Source organism: Pseudophryne corroboree, chromosome 9 (genome assembly GCF_028390025.1).
Source record: "Pseudophryne corroboree isolate aPseCor3 chromosome 9, aPseCor3.hap2, whole genome shotgun sequence".
Lineage (NCBI taxonomy): Eukaryota > Metazoa > Chordata > Amphibia > Anura > Myobatrachidae > Pseudophryne > Pseudophryne corroboree.
In genome coordinates this window covers 283384877-283397560 of record NC_086452.1, presented here as the reverse complement: position 1 = coordinate 283397560, position 12684 = coordinate 283384877, and positions in this window count along the sequence as shown.

The following is a 12684-nucleotide window of genomic DNA, read 5'->3' as shown; positions in this document are numbered from 1 at the left end:
CTTTGAGTCAGGGTAGAGGAGCTGTCTGTAAACCAAGTAATCTTCTGCTCTTCATCTATTAAACTGGAGTAATGTTCAGCGATTGAAACTGGAGATTCTTCTTTCAAAGGTGGGGGTAGCTGTTCAGTGCTGTCTGATTGGAAGGTAATCATTCCTGCAAGTTGGCAGGTGACTTGAGATGGCTCTTGAGAAGATACTCCTCCCCCCTCTGATAAATATCACTTCCATTTCTGTAGGTTGGCTTTTGTGCTATAGCAGAACGTGATTCAAGTCCTTCTTGCCTCACCCATCCTGCAATAGGGAGGTCTGTACATATGGTGACTGGTTGTTGCTTAGTTGTGCTCTCCACATGTTGGAGAGCAGTGTATGCAGCGAGCAAAGTCTTTTCAAGGGAGGAGTAGCGCCTTTGTGATGAGGAAAACGGTTTTGCCCGGAATCCAATGGGCTTCTTCTTTTGTCCCTTGATTGCATTTTCCTGCCATAAGCCCCGAGACGTTCCATGCTCTGTGGTAGTTACATCCAGAAACAATGGCTGATCTGACTGTAGTGGACTCAGAACATTATGCACCATGATAGCTTGCTTCTTTGCAATTTGAAAAACCTCTTCTTGTTCAGCAGACCACATAAATTCTTGACTGTCTGCTACAAATGGTACAGAAACAAAAGTATTTCCTAAATCCACCCTAGCATGTAAGGCTATTTGTCCATTAGTGTTTGAGATTTATTCCATCAAAGTTATCATGTAAGGTACTGCTGCAGCTAGGGGTGGTGTCGCTTTGTTTAGTCCCCAAGAGTCAATTGAAAGTCTGTATGAGCCATTTGGCTTTTTCACGGGATACACTTAATCATTATAGCTTTGTGCTTCACGGAATACTCCATCTTGTAGCAGAGCCTGTACAGTGTCCCCAATTTCCTTCTTACCACCTAGTATGTGGTATTGCTTCAGGTTAGCTGGCTGTGCAGGAGAAGGTATGTGTATGGGTGACCATTTTGCACTCCCTTTAACTACCGGTTTTAGTGCAGACTCTTACAGAAGCCCCAAAAACATAATTACCAGAGGATGTGTCTATGACCTGTCCTCTCAAGATATCCATTCCAATGATGTTGTCGGGGAGCTCAGAAACCAACACTGAAGCATCAAAGTAGGGACCGTCCCCTATTTGGAGTCTGCACTGCATATGGGCAGTGAATGTCTTCATACCTCCTAGTCCCTCTACAGCAACCCATGTATGTTTGCCTGATGGGGTGTCATGTAGGATGCCTGCCCAATGAAATAGGGAAACCTCAGCACCAGTATCGAGCAGGGCTACGCACTGTGTTTGTGTGTTTTCATTCCACTGTATGCTAACATTAGCAAAAGAGCGCCGGTCCCGGGGTTTCATTAAACAAATACTGTAGGGTATCTTTGCTTCCCGTGACCCGCCTCCCCTTCATAGGGCTGTGACATTGGCCAGGGGAAATCCCAGTGTTCCCACCCCCTTGGGTCACCTCCCTTAGAATTTCCTGTGCCTCTGCATAAGGGCTTTTGGCTGTGGGGGTAAAGGGTTGTGTAATCTGTACCACTGCAGAGCTGGCCCTAACCAATATGATGCCCTAGGCAAGATTTTGGCTAATGCCTCCTAGCACCACTGCTGGTTCCGCCTCTGACCTTGCACCTCTTTCCCAGCACCATCACCCCTCACCCATAGCAGTCCTTATTTTGGTGTTTGTACCCCCTATATTTTAAATAGGAGCAGTTCGCACATTTGGCGCTCAGCCCAAAGAGGGGTGTGTTTTTGCTGGCAAGGGGCATGGCCACACAATAGTAACCCCAATTCCAATTACGCCACACACTACTGCAACTTAATTCACATTTGATCATGCAGTAGTGTCCATAATTCATATTACATCCCACAGTAGTATCATTTTACCTTATAAACGTTACTCCTCACAGTAGAACCCCTTATTCACATTATATCACACTGAATTGCTCCTTATTCACATTACACCACACCCTATTGCTCTTTATTCACATTAGACGACACAGTAGTGCCCTTTCTATACGCAACGCCACATAGTAGAGCACCTTATACACATAATGCCACAGAGTAATGCCCCTTACACATATGAGACACATTATTAATGTCCTTATAAACATAATGCACCTTATATATTATGACAACCTTTATTAATGCCCTTTTACATATACTGTAATGTCCCTTACACATATGCAGCACATTATTAATGCCCTTATACACATAATGACACACATAGTGCCCCTACACATTTGCTGCACATTATTAGTGCCCCTATACACATAATGACACACATACAGTAGTACCCTGTTACACATATGCCGCACATTATTAATGCCCATATACATATAATGACACACATAGTGCCCCTTACACATATCTGGCACATTATTAATGCATTTTTACATGACACACATAATGATCCTAACTCATATTCCGAACACTACTGCACAACCAACCCACTCACATGCACACAGCACTCACACTGCCACTAACACTGTGACCTCTGCCTCTGCTTGGATACAGATGTGTCCTCATAAATCTTGCCTCAATGGTAACTTCGGGCACCTTTTTTAATGAAAATGCATCTTATTCGCATTCCTATGTGGCTATGATGCACAAGCAGCTTCTGCTGATTAAAATGATATGTAGTATGCCTATGAGACTGTGGCTGTATCTGCATATGAAATGCTACACACAGAATATAGGCATACCACATATCATTTTTTTTTCTTCGATTATAACATTTTTATTGAGAAAAATAAGTCCACATTACAATACGAAACTGTATGTGCAATATACCAACATAAGAAAGCATAGACAGGAGAGCTAACAACAACAGTGGAATTACATCTGGTTACTATGTAGAAGGTGCAGAAAGGTGAAGAAATAAAAAATAAATAAAACTATATGATATTATTTTGACAAGATTAGAAATTTAAAGCGCAGTAAGAATTATATTTTCAGTAATCAGAAAAGTAAAAAAGAAAAAGGGAGAGAAAAAATGTCAAGTATACATACATCTATTGATTCCAATTTCAAAGATATATCCGAGAATAATAAGAGATAGATATGCACAGTAAGTATAGAGGGGGAGAGAAGGTAGGAGAGACAAGGGGAAGGGAAAGAGGGGAAAAAAGGGGGGGTCTCCGACGAGCCAGGTATTGGGTAGTTAGAGAGAGAGAGAGAGAGAGGAGAGAAAAAAGAAGAAAGAAAAAAAAAGGGGGGGGGGAGTTGGTGGGTGGAGCAATACTATACTATGGTTGAGTTTTGGGCTTAGTGAAGATCAGGGAGAGTGGAATTATGGAGGGTGTACCATGGGAGCCAAGTGGAGTGGAATTTTTGTACTGTGTTGTGTTGGAGACTAGTGATGTATTCCATGTTTGCGATGAGCCAAATCCTGTTCATTAGTGCTTGTCGGCTGGGAGCTACTGGAGCTTTCCAGTTGCACGCTATTTGGTATTTGGCTGCACAAGAGACATGGAGAATCAATTTATTAGAATCTTCGGGATGTGGTCAATTGGGGCACAGAGGAGTAGATTGATAGGTGAGAGAGACATTGTTCGATTAATTAATTGGGTGAGGATAGCACGGACCATCTCCCAAAAGCAAGCAACCTTTGGGCAGGACCGCCAAACGTGATAAAACGTGCCAACCTGTCCGCAATTCCTCCAACAGAGATTTGTAGTATTGGGATAGATTCTATGCAGTCGCTCTGGCACCAAGTACCATCTCGTATATATTTTGTAAGAATTTTCACGGATGGCCACACTGATGGAGCATTGTGAAATCGTGTCACGGATAGTATTCCACACCTCTTCTTCGAGATGGAGACCTAGGTCTTTAGCCCAAGCCAGTTTGTGTGGTTCGAGGCTGGGAGGTACGGGATTCAGGACAGAATTATATATGAGAGAGATGGTACCCTTGTCAATAGGTCTATGTATACAAAGTCTTTCGATAAGAGAGGGGACTGGTAGTGGGTTTGTTAAGTGTAGAGAGAAAATAAAGTGACGGATTTGTAAGTATTGATAATATATAGAATTGGGGAGATCATGTGTGTCTTGTAGGTCAGAGAATGATTTAATAGCATGGTTCCCTGTGAAATGGTGAAGTCTGGTGACACCTGCAGAGATCCAAGGTTGAGCCATCCCCTGAGAGAGTCCCGGAGAGAAAGCTGAGTTGTTCCAGATAGGAGTTAGGGGGGATGGGTAGTTGGTTAGTTTCAGCTTTTTATTTAGAGACTCCCAACTTCTAAGTGTTAAATCTACTGTGGGTGAAGAGTGATGGGATTGAGGAAACTGTTTGTGAGGTAGCCAGGGTAGATAAGAGACTGACGGGACACCGAGTAGGTCACTTTCTAGGTTCACCCACCATTTAGTGTGCCTCGGGGCATGCCAAGCGACCATTTGACTCAGCTTGGTTGCGTCGAAATAACGCTGGAGGATGGGAAGGCCCAGGCCTCCATTCTGGGAGTGTTTAGCTAGGATGTTTCGTCGGAGTCTAGGTTTTTTGTGGTTCCATATAAATTTACACAGTTAAGATTGAAGGGTATTGAGGGTTTGCTGAGGGACCTGAATTGGGAGTGTCTGAAATAAATATAGGAGTTTGGGGAGTGCATTCATTTTTATTGCATTAATACGTCCAATCCAAGAGAGAAAGTAAGCTTCCCATCTCTGGACATCTTTGAGAATAGAATTAATAATCGGGGGGTAGTAAGCTCGATAGAGGGAGTTGTAGGATTTAGTCATGGAAACCCCCACGTATTTAAGTGAGTGTCTACGCCAAGAGAAATCAAACTTTGTTTGCAATTGGGACCTGGCACGCTTGGGAATGTGTAGAGAAAGGGCCTCGGATTTTGTTTGATTAATTTTATATCCCGAAAGATTACCGTATATGAATAATTTGCGGAAGAGGTTCGGAAGGGAGATGTTCGGGTTCATCAGTGTGAGAAGGATATCATCAGCGAATAGGGAAATGGTGTATTCAGTATGGTTAATTGAGATCCCAGATATGTCTGGATTAGCCCGAATACGACTTGCGAGGGGCTCAATTATAAGCGCGAAAATAAGAGGGGATAGTGGGCATCCCTGACGGTTTCCATTAGATATTAGGAATGGATCTGACAATAAGCCATTGGTATGTACCGATGCTGAGGGGTTATGATATAGGGCCTGTATGGCCTGGAGGAATTTACCTTGAAAACCAAATTCCTGTAGGGTTTGCAGCATGAAGGGTCAGGATACCCTGTCAAAGGCCTTCTCCGCGTCCAGAGCAAGCACCAGAGACGGGGTTTTGTTGAGATTGATATAGTGAATAATATCAACTATACGTCTAGTATTGTCAAGTGCTTGTCTGGACGGGACAAATCCTACCTGGTCAGGATGTATTAGAGAAGGAAGGATAGGGTTGAGTCTGTTAGCTAGTATTTTAGCGAAAATTTTTAGGTCAGTATTCAGCAGTGATATAGGTCGGTAGTTAGAAGTATTTTGAGAGTCTTTGTTAGGTTTCGGAATTACGGTGATAGTGGCTTTAGTTGTTTGGGGGTGAAAGGAGGAGCCTTCTAGAATAAGATTAAATACATTTGTAAGGTGGGAAAGTAGAGAAGGTTGAAAAGTTTTGTACTATGACATCGGGAGGCCATCTGGGCCGGGGGCTTTAGACGGCTTCTGACTTTTGATGGCAAAACTCACTTCTTCGTCGGTGATGGGTTTGTCTAGATTTGATGTAGTTGCTGAGTCTATGCGAGGTAGAGCAGAGGACCTTAGATAATCATATGTTGTTGGGTGGTTTGAATTTGAAGTGGGTGGGGCCTCAGGCAAATTATAAAGTTGTTCGTAGTAAGTCTTAAAGATTGAATTAATAGTGGTAGGATTTTATTGGAGAGAACCGTTTTCATCTTTTATAGCCTGGATAGCTGTGTGCTCCCTCCGAGCTTTCAGTCTGTTGGCCAATAATGTGTTGGCTTTGTTACCCTTTTCGTAAAATCTTTGTTTTAACCAACGGAGAGAATGCTCGGTCTTTTCAGCTAATAGGGCGTTCAAGGCCGCTCTAGCAGTTGTGATTTGTGTGTAGAGAGAGCGCGAGGGTTGCTTTTTATGGGGTAAATTTACTAAGGTGGGAGATTTTTAGAACTGGTGATGTTGCCCATGGCAACCAATCAGATTCTACTTACCATTTATCTAGCTGCTTCTAGCAGATAATAGAGATAATCTGATTGGTTGCTATAGGCAACATCACCAGTTCTAAAAATCTCCCACCTTAGTATATTTACCCCTATGTTGGGTTTCCAGGGTATGGACTTCTTCTGTAAGGGATGTTAATTGTGTTTATGTTCCTTATTTCTATGGGAAGCGTAGCTAATGATATGACCTCTTATGACCGCTTTATGCGCCTCCCATATCAATGGAGTACAGAAAGAGTCAGTGATATTTAAAGAGAAATAGTCTGCGATGGCTAGTTTAATTTTGTCTTGGAATTGGGGGATCTTTAGGAGTGTTTCATTTAACCGCCAACTGGGGCGGGTTGTCGGGGTATCCAGAATATCAAAAGTGGTGGTGATGATGGAGTGGTCAGACCAAGGATTGGTAGTGATAGGAGTCTAAAATATGTTTAGAAGTCTGAGTGACGCAGAAAAAAAGATCAATTTGTGAGTATGATTGGTGTGGATTGAGAAAAAAGTGTAGTCCCTGCCCGTAGGGTTGAGGGCTCGCCAGACATCAAAAAGGCCGGCTTCCCGGATGTGCTTAGTTAAGGAGCGGGAAGAGGAATCACTATGCGGACGAGTTGGGCAAGAGGATTTGTCTAGATGGGTAACCGGGATGGTATTAAAATCTCCTCCTAATATTAAATAGCCTTTCCTCACTTTAATTAGTTCGGAAAAGAAAGAATTGAAGAAAGAGGGTTGCCCAGAATTAGGGGCGTAAACAGTCGCTATTGTGCATTCTAGGTGTCCAATTTTGCACATTAGAATAATATAGCGTCCTTCCAGGTCAGTGTGAGTAGATTGTAAAGTAAATGGGGTTTTGGAATTTATCAAAATGGCCACCCCATTGTGTTTAGATTGACTTGAGGAGTAAAAAACAATTGGGTATCGTTTGGTTGTCAGGGTTGGGTGTGAATGGGCTTTGAAGTGTGTTTCTTGAATAAACACTATTCCCGCCTTTAGAGATTGCAGAGAACGAAACAGGGAAGAGCGTTTTTGAGGGGTGTTGAGACCCTTGGCGTTCAGGGATGCCAGCACAAGGGGCATTGTGAGGATTTGTTACAAAAGAGGGGAAGAAGTACAGAGAGGCCCCTGACTCGTCGGGGAGAATAAAGAAAGGAAAAAAAAATGTAAAGAGGGAAGGAGGAAAGGAACAGATAACGAAAAGGAGTGTTAGGAAGGGAGGGGATCTGTGTGGTGGTTCCTCACGACCAGCGAAAAGGAACAGACACAGAAATTAGGATTGGCAGGTCCTAATGTGGGGGAGTGTCGGGTATCTGTCGCACTCTCTCCAAGGGGGTGAAGCGGGAGAGGGGCGGGCTTAACTATAGTAGTACAAAAATATGAAAGTATGAAGTAAAAGGTATTGGTCAAGGATTGTAACCCTCCAGTGGCGAGGCAAGTGAAACTGTCAGCAATAACGGCCAAGAGGTAAAGATCACAACATAAAGAAAACAGAAAATCGTAGTAATAAACAAACAGTTACAACAGTGCTAACTAGGTATCTTTAGATCAAGGAGCCTAACACCGGCAACAATTAAAAGAGCATCGCGAGAATATTGATAGGAGAGTCATCGTAGGTTTCGTAGAGAGGTCTCAAATAGCGCAAGAAAATATATCATATGAAAGAGCAGTACAATAACAAAATTGATTACACATCAGGTATCTCGGGTATAGAAGAGAAGTGAGAGGGAAGAGAAGGAGAAATAAAAAAAATAAAAAATAATGCAATCAAGGAAAATAGTACACTTCTCATTGAGAACTAAGGGCTAGTATGTTGCAACGATATATGTAGTTAGAACTAAGTGGGTGGACATGTTCATAGGGATATAATATAAAAACCAAGGAGAACCCCTAAGAAATAGGAGGAAAAGATAAATATACGGTAGGACTTTCAAAAGCAACCGGTGTAACAATTTAGAACAATCTAGGCAGATTACAAAACATTTAGAAAATAAAAATTTAAGGAGAAAAAGTGCAGTTAACTTTGAGATTGGTAACAGTTAAATTGTCTGGGAGCTAGGCGATGTGGTGGGTGGCGGGTCGGAGTCCTCCAGGTGTGATAGAAAGTCTCCACCTTCTCTTGGGTCTTTAATAATGACCGTTTAGCCATTGAAATCAACCAGCAGCTTAAAGGGGAATCCCCAGCGATATCGGATTCCGCGCGTGCGGAGAGCGGAGGTCAGTTCCTTGAGTTCTCTTCTTTTGATTATCGTGGAGGGAGCTAAGTCCTGGAAGAACTGCAGTTTGGTGTTATCATGCAATATGTGTGGCTTGCCCCGGGTCGGGTTAAGAACCAGTTCTTTATCTTTAAAATTGAGGAAGCGCATGATGACATCTCTAGGGGGGTCACCATCTCGTGGTCTAGGTCTAAGGGCCCTGTGGGCTCTTTCCAAGGGCAATTTCCGGGAGCCCAGATTCAGTACAATGGTAGAGAATAACTTGTGTAGGTAGGCTTCTAGAGCCGCGGGGGAGACAGATTCTGGGATATTGCGTATTCGGAGATTGTTTCTCCTTTCACGATTTTCCAGATCTTCGTTTTTAGCGTGCAATTCCGACACATCTTTGATGAGGTGGTCAATATCTCTGATGGTCTCATTGTGTTTTTTTTGTAGAGTGTCCTGTCTGGACTCTAATTTGGAGGTTCTAGAGGACAAGGATGATACCTCGGACCTAATTGAGGTGACCGCTTTATCCAGTTTGGATTCCAGCGATTCTTTAAAATCCATAATGAGCGATTGCAAGGCTAGAATATCCTCCTTGGTTGATAGTGCCGGTGAGGAAGATGGGTCTTCTCTGTCTGACGATGAGAGGTTAGGTGAGGGGGGACCCGAGAGGGGGAGTGGTTTGTCATTTTTGCCAGCTCTGGTGAAATGATGAGCAATGTCAGCATCACCGCGCTTCGTAGCGGATGCAGAGGATTTGGACATGGTAGCGCCTCAGTAAGTAGATCAAAATAGAATGGGTTACACAAGATACCAAAGAAATATATATAAGTGATCAGGTAAAATAGCCAGAGAAAGAAACACTGGAGGGCAGGGGTGAGGCGTGATCAGTGAGACATGAGGGCTTTCAGCGTTGGTATATAAAGTGTAACCTTGGTCTCCTGATAAATTGCCTTGCTGATGTCTGTGATCTAGTCGGAGTATTTGCGACAGGCGTGGATGTGGGGCCCTTCACATAAGTGTTGCTGCCTGCAATACGAGTTGGGGTAACTTTGGGGGCCGAGTTGGAGATAGGGAAAAAAAATTATTTCCTCTTTTTTTTTTAATATATAAATATATAGATATATGTACACATACATATGTGCGCATACATATATATATATATATATATATATATATATATATACAGGACAAGATATAAAAAAACAAAAGAGGGTGAGGGTGTGTAGTAAAAGCGGCAGCAGGGATCCAGGTCCCACTACAGCCCTGCAACAACTGCTTGTGGGCACGCCGCCAGCATCCAAGATGGCGCCGCCAGGCTGTGGAGTGGGCTTTCTAGGCTCCCTGAGACCGTATGCAGGTCTAGCAGGGGCGAGCACAGCGGTGGGTGGCAGGCGCGGTGCGCGATCTCCAGTCCCGGCTCTGTACAGCGGGAAGCAGCGGCAGAGAGGGGTTACGGCAGAGGCCGCCCGTCTTCGGCTCTCCACAGCGGGACCAGCGGTGACCGGCAGGAGTCCACGATCAGCTTGCACGGCGGGCGGCACTTACCTCTTCACCTCCACAGCAACCAAAGATGCAGGTGAGGGTATCCAAGGGACTGGAGGGGGGGCCGCCGCCAACACCGGATCTCCGCCACAGGGGGGGGGGGCGGGGCACATCCTCGGGCTCCACCGTCAAATCGAGGTCCCGGATTCTCCTAAGGTGGTAGGCCGCAACCCGCACGGACACATGGGGTATCCGCCGGCACCGCGGACCTCCTCACCCAATGCAGGGGGACTTTGGCAGGCTGCTGTGAGACCCCAGGGACTCCAAGGGGCAACGGAGACGTAATGCAACAGCCCAAAGCAGGAGCCTAGTTGCTGCACGTCTGCCTGGAACTATCGTCAAGCCACGCCCCCGCCACATATCATTTTAATCAGCAGAAGCTGCTGATGCCCCTAGGCATATCAAATGCCCTAGGCAATTGCCTAGTTTGCCTATGCCTATGGCCGGCTCTGTGTACCAGCTTTTCCTCTCACATTTCATTGTTTTGTCTAGTAACCGGTTCACTTTTGATATTAGACTGAATCTTTTTCCACATTTCAAACATAGCATCATTTCCAATGCCATCAATCTTATCTTTTGGGACCCCGGCATTCAACAGATCAAAAAACATTTGATTACGTGTACATCTGTATCTATTGGGGGGTCTGTCATGCCGCATCTTGCTTTTGTACTGGGTAGCAGGGGTGGCCAGCGCCCTAGCTTGGACTACTTTTTCTGGAGCTACTCCCTTTGGTTGCAATAAACTAATCTGTTCTAACACAGTAATCATTTCAAACACAGTATCCTGCTTTGCTGTGCCAGGTGAAAGAGTGAACAAAGACATTCTCAAATACAGTGGGGCTGATTGTAGAAAGAAAGACATCATACATTGTGTGACATGGGTCATATCAGGACCTTCCCAATCAACTTCAACCTGTTTTCCCCCAACATTTTTCTGAAAAGCAGTCATACATGCCAGCACTCTCAATCGTTCAATCCCTGCACACAAATCTGGCCAAGGGTCAAAGGGAGTGAGATAAGAGGGATGGTCATACACAGTAGCTATTGCCTCTCCCACCCTATACAATAAAGAACAGACACGTAATCCAACTTTGTGATTTTGTAACTGCCATCTGACTCGTAGATCTGCACAGATGGAACCCAGCCCCAATGCTTCAGTGGTGTTCAGCATAATAGAGTCTCCTCCATTATCCCATATCTGTAGGACCCATTGCAAAAGTCCCTGTCCCTTTTGCTGCCTGTATTTTGCAACCAACTCAGTAATTTCACTAGGGGTATAATTACGGGTCTCTGCGGTGGTGTTATCATCCTCTTTTTCTGACTCCTCCTCCTCACTCTCTGCACTGTTTGATGCAAAGTTACCTGACACATTTTTTCTATCTTTTTTCTGCTTCTTACGTGAGATTACTTTGGAGGTGGTTACTGGGATTAATTTTCCACCATTCACCTCAAACTCAATTCCATTATCTGTAAAATCCTCTGGGTCTGTTCTTCCCAGTCCATTCCAATTGTTCCCTTCTACAACAGTTCTAACAAGTAAAGGGTCAACTGTCTGCCTTCCCCTGTTCAATTGTTTCTGGTTCAATACATTTACAACATATTGGGTGACATTATCTTTTACAGTTTCAATCTCTTTTCCCTGATCTCTAATACATGTACGTAAGACAGATAATTGTTCTTTCAATACAGTGTTTTCATCAGTTAACTTAACCATTTCTTCCTCTGTTGCAAACAAAGCCTGAGCACACATAGATAATACATGAGCACATTGTACTCGTTCACCTTTTGTCATTTTATTTAAATCAATATTTACCACATCATTTCTGGGGTCCGCTAAACGGACCAGGGTAACATATTTACATGCTTCACGCATACATGGGGTCCAGTGTCCATATTTTGACACCCATGATGGTAAAGTTACACCCTTAACTTTATCAGTTTTAGCCTTAAACCATGCCATCATTTTGTTGATTTATACAGAACTATTTTTTTCCTTAATATAAGCACTCTTATATATCGTGATCCTGTATCTGATCACACATACACTGATTTCTTTAGCTAAATCACAAAACCTCTCTCATATGGATGAGACAGAGAGAAACATACAGTACAGGACAGACAAACATACACTGTGATTTCCTAATTCTAAATCACAAAACCTCTCTCATATGGATGAGACAGAGGGAAACAGACAGGACAGACCAACATTATTTTATTATTAACAGTTTCTTATATAGCACAGCAAATTCCGTTGCGCTTTACAATTTGAAATAACAATAACAAACTAGGTGATAACAGTCATAGAGGTAGGAAGGCCCTGCTCGCAAGCTTACAATCTATAGGGAAATAGGCATATGTACACAAGGAAAGGTGCTATCTTTTGCATAGAATGAGAAGACATGTGAGGATATGTGTGGACTGTACAGAGTGGATGTAATTTGATAGGAAGGTTTATGAAAGTTATGTGGGTGGTTCAGGAATTTGATACGCTTGCCTAAAGAGGTGAGTTTTGAGGGAACGCTTGAAGGTTTGGAGACTAGAGGAGAGTCTCATTGTGCGTGGTAGGGCATTCCACAGAGTGGGTGCAGCCCGATGAAAGTCCTGCAGTCGTGAGTGGGAGCGAGTAATGAGTGTGGATGAGAGACGCAGGTCTTGTGAAGAGCGAAGAGGTCAGGTTGGGAGATATTTTGTGATAAGCGAAGTGATGTACGTTGGTGTAGTTTGGTTAATGGCCTTGTGTGTGAGTAAAAGTATTTTA